The 7,102-nt window shown below is 40.1% G+C and overlaps 1 long non-coding RNA gene across 1 annotated transcript; it reads left to right on the top strand.

Moving 5' to 3' along the window:
* Nucleotides 1–467: 467 nt before the first annotated feature.
* Nucleotides 468–6,273, top strand: LOC115340121. Its single transcript, XR_003922924.1, has 3 exons — nt 468–560; nt 2,971–3,192; nt 6,215–6,273. It is a non-coding gene; the product is annotated as an uncharacterized LOC115340121 (long non-coding RNA).
* The last annotated feature ends 829 nt before the right edge of the window (nt 6,274–7,102 follow it).

Raw genomic sequence — 7,102 nt, 5'->3', positions numbered from 1 at the left:
TTATGGGCCCAATCCAGCTCCCAATGTATCCCTTCAGAGTGTTGCTTTGGCAACCTTACCCAGAAAGATTATTTAATAAATGTGATACTATTCAGTGAGTAATCAGATATATCGACAGCAAACCCAAAGTCATTGCCGTTGTCGTCTTCTTACCTTCTTTGCAGCCATATTCTCTACATTTTTTTTAGCTCAATGCTCCTTTGCAGATGGATATGAACTTAATCTGCCTGCACGCTGAACTGGATGGACACAAACTTGGCCTGAGATAAAAAGCACCATTTCTAAAGCTCAGTCAGAGCTGGCTCACATCCGATCAGCTTATAGTGTGGGCAGCTGCGAGCTCACATCTGTGTGCAGAAAGACACCTGAATCCCAAATTTATATAACACACCTTTCTTTTTCATTAAAATTATTCTTGAAAGCCCCTGTCTTCCACTTTAAAGTCTTCTACTTTTCTCTTGTCTTCCAGCTATTGCTATGTATCTGGCCATGTAATACTGAAAATACGCTAAGAGAAGCTTGGAAGAATGCTGTCACTTGGAGTAACTCTGCAGAGCCAGGTAAATGGCATTGGTGTACAACTGGTGTGAGGAAAAGGGAACCCTATTTTCAAAGAGTATCATAGTTTCTTGCAGTTTACTTGCAAAATTTCAGTCTAGGCAAGTGAACAGTTCTGATAAAGATTAAAATCAGTTGTTTTCCATCTAAAATTGGATATTTTCTCCAACAATCTACTGAGTTTTCTATTGCGTGTAGTTTTAATGTCAAACCAAGACTAAGACTTCTGGCAGGCCTGTGTGTCATAGCTTATTCAGTGTTCTTTCCATGAGACATTCCAGGTGATTTTTCAATGCCTTGTACACTACCCCAACTCCCCGTTTCTTTGTTGCTGTGAAGGATTTCACCCAAAGACCTAGAGGAGAAATTCCAGAATTACAAGTTAGAAACATCAGGGTCATGGAAGTTTTTAAAACCTCATTTGATGCAGTTCTCACACCTCACTAGAATACAGAAAAAATGGTATTTGATGAAACATTCAGAGGCCAGGAAAAATAATATTTATGTAGTCTGGCGTATTTAGATCATGACGATGTTTACTGAAACTTATTTAGAAATAAGGTAGTTTTATTTATTTGTTAAATTGCTGCTGTTGCTCTTAGGCTCAAATGTATATCAAGTATTCATCCAGCAGTATGACTAAAGAGAAAATTTTCTAAAGTCTGTTATGTTGTTTTCTTGTGGCCTCCTGACCATCTGGTAATTGGGATATTTCCTAACGTAAGAAATAACGATGCTAATTATAATAATGAAAATAATAGGTATATCTTTCCAGGATATAAGAATATATAATCACTGATGTTGTTAATGATTTGTCACACCTAAATTAACAAAATATAACATAGTTAGGTTTTAGAGGTATCTCATCAGTGACAAAATCTGTGGAAGGGAAAAAGCAAAAGGGCGGGACAGAAAGAAGGCAATGAAAATATCACAGGATACATATACCTATAATTCTCAAGTCAGTTTAGTCACAGTCTCTTTTAACAAATTTTGACTAGCTAACTTTTCCTGTAAGGGACTTGATTAGTTGAATCTCAGTGACTAAACATAGAGAAAACTCAGAGGAACTGTCACCTCGCTGTGCTAAGAAAAAGCACCACAGTCAAATAAACGTTTGAGACGTAAGAGGAGCCACACTTGATCTCTCCCTTCCTTTCAGAGAAGGTAAGAGCAAGTCTCAGGATTTGGCCATGATCTCATGACACTATAAACATATTTGTTTCTTTTTGAAGAAAAAATTTGAGTTTTTTTTAACAGCTGAGTCAAATGAAAAATGAACCATGCATTCTCAGTAATAAGCATGTTTCAAATGATTTTAACGGACTTCATATGCCTCTTCATACAAAAGACAAACTGAGATCCTCAGATGAGAAAATGAATGCTATCTACAGTTTGTCCAGAGAATTACTATTATTGAGGAAACAATTTGTGTTTTGTAAATACATATTTATAGGATAATAGATGTCTCTGGTAAATAATATATGATATGTTAATATAATTAAATTCCACCATTCATTTCTAAATTAGCTAAATATGTATTTAACAAACAAACTTCTGAAAAGAGCTTAATCACCCATGGGCAAAAGGAAGATTAAAATTGAAACAACAGGATACATTATGTCTTGTTGTCAAAACAAAACAAAACAAAATCCAATTTATAATCTTCCTTATTAAAGGAACTGTCATTTTACGCCTGCACAGAAAGAATGAAAAAATCCTTAGGCTTATGCAACAAGAAAGGCCGAGAATCTGAATCATTATTTTCAGGGTAAAGAACATATAAGGAGGAATTTGGGTCCTAGGATCAAGCTATGAAGTATCTGAGATAAGTGCAAAGCAGGGCTACCTGCCATTAGGTCCTTTTTGTCACAGGCTATCCCAGCAACTCTGTGTGTAGAACCATGCAGTATAAAGACAGAAATATTAATTACTCTATTAATGGTTTATCATTAATTCATTAAAATAATTTGTAAAACACAGCATCAATTGTTATGCAGAAAGTGAGTCAAACTGCTTTCTTGCAGAGCAAGAAACATTATTTTTTCTTTTGGGAGGAGGAAAGTCAGTTCACTAAAAGCACGGATAGATTTCTGGGGGAGGAGGAATCTCTTCTTGGAATATCATTTACATTGGTGAAGTTGGCTAGAAGACATACTAAGTCACCCTATAAAAAGTATATTCCTCCTTAAATGTGTTCTTAGGATGGAGCAGTTAGGAATGCAAATTTTATTAAATAAGCAAAATTAAGACTAGGGAAGAGGAAAGTCTGTAACTTTAAAAGATTGACATTTTATTATAGCATTAAGTACTACTACTTAAGTTGCCGAAAATATGCCTATCTTTAATCGCTAATATGCTTTGGACCTATTCCCCTATTTAGCGATTACTGTATTTACTTTGTTTATATAGACAAAAGTATTATGTGACATGACAGAGCCAGGCACCTTGGTGACGAGAGTTGGAAATGAAAAACAGCAGGCCAGTTAATACAGTGACTCGAAAAGGCAAAGGACTGGGCTTTCTACAGGCATGTGGATGGAGAAGGAGCAGATGGATACTAGTTGTAAAAGAGTGGGAGTGAAATAGCTCTAGATGAATATACACACCGCTTCAGCCTTCCAAGAATTAATGGTAGGTAAGAAAGACAGATGTCTAAGATCACTGAAAGATGAGGGAGTTGGACAACTAAAGATCAGCAGAGCCCAGACAGGAAGAAATGCATTATAAAATCTTTGAAGAACACAATTAAAAACTCTCCTTTGGAAAAGAATTTCTGCATCACCTAAAGGTGTTTTAGCCTTTATATTTTTTTTAATTTTTTTCCTACTGTCCTTTCACAGAGTTACAGTAAGTTTGAAATGCCTTCTGACACACCCCCCCAAAAAAGCTACTGACAATATTGTAAGCCAACAGCCACTGTGTCCTGGAGGGCCAAAGTAGCAGCTACCCCGTAGTAACTTCCAGCACCCAGTAATCCCAGTTTAAGCTCGGATTCATTCCTGTTTATGCAGAAAGCGATAAACCCACGCATAACCCAGACCTGCATGTAATCTACTCTTACTGTCCAATTAATAATCCTAACAAAACGGTATTCCTGTTTGTCGACGCTATCCGCGTTAGCCTATACATCAGCATTCAGGACGCCGTTCCCCTCTGGCTGAAATATGCCGCGTACAGACGGCAGCCGAAAGCGGTGCGTGCGGTTTCAGCTCCAGGGTTGGGGATGGTGGCCATCGCTCCACCGGGATTCAAGTAGATTGTGTGGGTAAAACCGACACCACTGTGGAGCAAAAGCTCCTCACATTTTAAAGCTACTCTGTGGACTTCAGTTATGTTGGAGTAGGATTTAATCTCGTGCTGCCAATCTCCAGGGTGGGGTGCATTTCTCCTTAATATGCTGGTCAGATTTAAGACACGGTCAGAGGAAAGCCACTGGGCAAATGATAAACCAAAGACGAATCTTGTTCCTGACCTATTGTCTACCAACCTGGATGAAACTTGTGTGTATGCTCCCAGTTTTAAAGAGAGTCAAGTGGCTGATTTCCACTCCTGCTATTCAGGATCTGTGACAGCCTCTGTTAGTGACAGAGGACTGGTAAAGCCACAGGAAGATTTGTCAACATGCCACATCAAGTGACTTTTGACATTCCTAAGATATATTTAGGGAAAAGAAAAATACTTTACACTCTTTCTTCAAATCCTTCCCTAAAACTCTTCCTACACATCTTCTGGATGCCTGAGAAACACCCAGTACCAGCTGGCTGCAGTTGTTGGCACGCACTGGACCTGCCTGGCTATAGCTTTAACACGTGAACACCATTGCACACATCCACGGTTAAAGTGCTCTGGCACCCACGTCCACTTTGTCTCTGCACGACCTAGTCGGCACCAAGCAGCAGCGACGGGCCACCAGCGTGCTGGCGAGCGTTGCTGCTGGTTCCACCATCCCAGTGCTGCCTCGCCCGCGCTGGGGGCACCCGGGGCCCTGGGATGCAAAGGGGAACGGGTTGTACTGTCTGTTTCAGAGGTGTCTTGGGCCGTTGATATCCCAGGGGACAGGCGTGTTATGAACAGAGTTTGGGAAATGGATGTGTTTTCAACAGCCAGCGCAGATGAACTGGGCTGAATGATGCCCATCACGGCTTTGCTGTGCTTACACAGTGTCCAGGGAAACTGAGATCTTGGTCTTCAGCTGGGGCTCCTCAGATCGAGAGAAACAACAAAAAAATGCCTAAGACAATAAAGTTGTAATTTGTAGTCTCTGGTCTTAAATTATAAATTCCCTAAAGTGAGGATTACACTTTCTGTGCTTCATGGCATGCTGCCTAACTTGTTTCATCCTCAAGGGTGAGGGGGTGAAGTTCTTTTTTTAACACATTGACAGTCCCTCCAAAAGCTCAGCATCAATCTCTCCAAGATTTGTCTTTGGTTTAGTTTTGTTGAAATCTCTGTCAAATTATTAGCTATTTTCTGCAAAGATTAAAAAAAAAAAAAAAAACCACAAACTTCACCTTCAGAACACTAAAAGCTTTCAAAATTTTCTTTGCATCTCAAACCCCCCTCTGCCTTTGCTTCAGCCAAAATAAAACAAACCCCATTTTTTCAGTTGTACCATGTTTCCAGAAGTAACTAGTTCTGCAAACATTTTTGTAGTTGACCAAAGAAATACGTGCTGACTAACAGCAGTCTTAAGAGATTGCCTCGATATCACAGGAAGGTCTGTATCAGAGTTGGAACAGAAGTGTAAAGTGCTAGCTGCAATTCCCACTTGTACCTTTATCAAAAAAAAAGGGGGGGGGGGGGGGGACCCAAACAAACCCAAAACCACCAAGCTCTCATTCCCCTGGATATGAATCATTTGCTTGTTATTTTTGCAGCTTTTCTTATTGCAGTTGTTTTGGAGGCTGCATGAGTTTCTATAGGATGAACTTTGCAGATTAAGGTCTGGGTTTTTTTTTTTTTCAAAAGTACTTTTCCTAACTGTTACATATTCTCTAAAAGTAATACATTCAAGGAAGAAACAGCCTCTGAAAGCTCTGTTACAATCTGATTGAAATAATTTCACTCTTTAAAATGTTTTGCCTTGTGAGTGAAGGAAATGTTTGATAGAGTTTTGTGTTATATTTATATATTTTACTGTATTTTAATGCTTGGGATAGATACAATTTTATGCTTTGTTTCCTAGCTTTTCCGAGAAATTAAAAACTAATAAAATATAAAGTGTAAATTTGCTTCAGCCTACTCTATTACATCCCAAAAGATAAAAAGCCAGCTATTAATGGCCAACACAGTCAGACTACCTGTGGTGCAATGTATTACAATGATAGGATACAGTTCTTGATTAGGTTATGCCCATCCTCTGATTGAACAAAATGAAGCTGCTCTTATAATAGAGATAGTGTACCAGGCGAGCTTCATGGATATGCATTTCTACATACTTTCTAAAATTAGTTATTTCTTTCTACAGGCTTTGTGGCAATCTGGATATTCTGGAGTTGGTTTGGTTTGATTTTGATTTGTTTTGATTAGTTTGCCATCACTAGTAGAAGTCTGAAGTTAGACACAGGTTTCAGGGAGTTACAATCACATTTGTCTTTTCTCCCTTCCACTAAGTGTTAATAAATGTGAATGTGACTCGTCCGTATGGTTACAGAGAAAAGACCAGCAAGGACTGGACATCCCCAGTGCAGCCAAGGGAGGGAGCATGAGCAGGGACTGGCTGCTCGCTTGCTTCAGTGGAAGAGAACAAGGAATGCGAACTCTTGAGACTTACAAGAAGGTGCCGGCAGGGCAGGTAGGTGGAAGGTGTAATATTGGGTGCCTGGCAGAGGAGGAATCATTGAGGTCATGATGGAAATGTTATACTTAGGAACATCATGGGAAAACACTGGACTCCATTGTTGAGGAATTTCTATTGTACCCCTTGAGGAGTATTAAACAAAGGTTTGTGCTTAAATATAAAAATAAATACTAATGAACAATGCATTGGACAAAATCCCATGACCATAAGCGATTCTACAAGGACCCTGCAAAGATGTGTCAGGAGCCGATTCCTTACATAAACTTGCACCAGCACCAATTCTGAGAGCAGTTGCGTGGGGCACCTTGGGTCTATCCCCCAGCCCAGCTCTGCTGCCCAAAGGTTTTCCCTGACCTTGGGCTCCCGAGTGCTCCCCATTCCAGGATGGCTACAAGACAATGCTGAGGCTGTTTCTTATCTCATCACCAAGGGAAACTTCACTGCCTTGCAAGAAGCCCTTCTGTCTCTGGCATCCCTGATTCCAGCCAGTTGAACCCCTTCTGCAGTTGGGCTGTCTTGCCCTCCATGCCAGATCATTCCTCGGTCACAAATTACCACTGCTGAGCACTTACAAGTTGAATTTCCCCTTCACCATGTAAATGCAACTGTAGGGTTTCCGGGCCACTAACTGAGGGGAATAAAGCAGCTTATACTTTTGCAGGTATTGAATACAAACTCTGGGTGAGCCAGAATCTCATGAGCTACTGCCCTCGCTGGAGAGCAGTGCAGAGACCCACCACC

The sequence above is a fragment of the Aquila chrysaetos genome, chromosome 4 (genome assembly GCF_900496995.4).
Source record: "Aquila chrysaetos chrysaetos chromosome 4, bAquChr1.4, whole genome shotgun sequence".
NCBI lineage: Eukaryota > Metazoa > Chordata > Aves > Accipitriformes > Accipitridae > Aquila > Aquila chrysaetos.
Note: the sequence above shows the minus strand (reverse complement) of the source record. Positions and strands in the feature narration are given on the sequence as shown.